This window comes from Schistocerca americana, chromosome 1 (assembly GCF_021461395.2).
Source record: "Schistocerca americana isolate TAMUIC-IGC-003095 chromosome 1, iqSchAmer2.1, whole genome shotgun sequence".
Classification (NCBI taxonomy): Eukaryota; Metazoa; Arthropoda; class Insecta; order Orthoptera; family Acrididae; genus Schistocerca; species Schistocerca americana.
The window spans coordinates 486,774,087-486,775,542 of NC_060119.1; the positions used below are offsets into that span (position 1 = coordinate 486,774,087).

A 1,456-nucleotide genomic window follows, 5' to 3' on the forward strand; every position below is an offset into this window, starting at 1 on the left:
CAGTTGCATGCTCTGTGTTTGACTTACAGCACTATCTATCTACGATCATTAACAGCAAACCTCTCCATACTACAGTCAGCAGAGAAGTTGCAATGCATGTGTGATGAAACATGTACATCGACTGAAAACCTGTTTCAGCACCCTCCTCTAGACAAACTAAGATTTATGCGATGTACTCCATTCCTTTGTCCCATCTTCAACATAAATCGAGTCTTCAGTTTCATAACTACAGTGATTGTAAGTTAATGGCAGCTGTTTGTGAGGTTGGCTCTGAGCACTATGGGACTTAACAGCTGTGGTCATCAGTCCCCTAGAACTTAGAACTACTTAAACCTAACTAACCTAAGGACATCACACACATGTATGCCCGAGGCAGGATTCGAACCTGCGACCGTAGCAGTCGCACGGTTCCGGACTGCGCGCCTGTTTGTGAGGTACTGCAATCCCTGTGTATATATTTGCTTGACAGATATTGTGCACAGAAGAGACTGTGTCTGAGAGTTAGAGCAGCATGGCATGCATTGCACATATCAAACACCACTGCTAAGCGTTTGTCTCTTACCTTGTAAGAGACACTCTCCACTGCTGATGATCATTTTGCAGGACTGAAGCGAAGATAGTATAGTTTCTGAACCATGATCGGATGTGAACAGTGGGCACTATACACCTCTGGGAATCTGTATTGTGCATGTATCACAAGGACTCTATGTTTTTTTCTTTGGTGTAGAAGGAAGTAGTTTTATCATCTTAAATTTGTTACCATAGTGAATGGGTTAGAAAACTCGCACTATCGTCTGTATCCTCGGTGGCTCAGATGGACAGAGCATCTGCCATGTAAGCAGAAGATCCTGGGTTCGAGTCCCAGTCGGGGCACATATTTTCAACTGTCCCCATTGACTTATTTCAACGCCTGTATGCAGCTAAGTGTATTCATTTAATTGTAACTTCAATCTCTGTCTGTCTGGAACTCCATCACGCATAAACCACACATATCTTCTTCTTAACCATCTGTTATATCATGACAAAACTCTCATATCTCCCATACACCAATAAGGGCTGCTAACCTCCTCGAAATGCATGCATATGGAGATATCTTGCATGGGGCGCCATGAGTAAGATTGGGTGCAGAACAATCTTCACAGTTATGGAGTCAGGTCGGTCTCTTCCTTCACAAAACATGGAATGTAGTGTGTGTAGTACCCTCCTGCTTCTGGTCAGTTACAAATTAAATCAATGACAGTGTTGTAAGGAGGTTGCACAAAGACAATGTGGGGAAATCTTTCAGTCTCCTACTTCATCCTAAGAATTTGAGAATGCTCTGTGACGCCCATCCAGATAAGGAAAGATGGACAATCGTAACTGTAAATGAAGCAGTATGATCGAAGTGATAGAAATATGTAGATAACCTAGGTACAGGTATAGGGTGCCATTTGGTATACTTTGGTGAATATGGTCA

The 1,456-nt window shown here is 42.7% G+C and overlaps 1 non-coding gene across 1 annotated transcript; it reads left to right on the forward strand.

The window, feature by feature from the left end:
* The first annotated feature begins 799 nt into the window (after nt 1-799).
* Nucleotides 800-873, forward strand: Trnat-ugu. Its single transcript has one exon. It is a non-coding gene; the product is annotated as a tRNA-Thr (tRNA).
* The last annotated feature ends 583 nt before the right edge of the window (nt 874-1,456 follow it).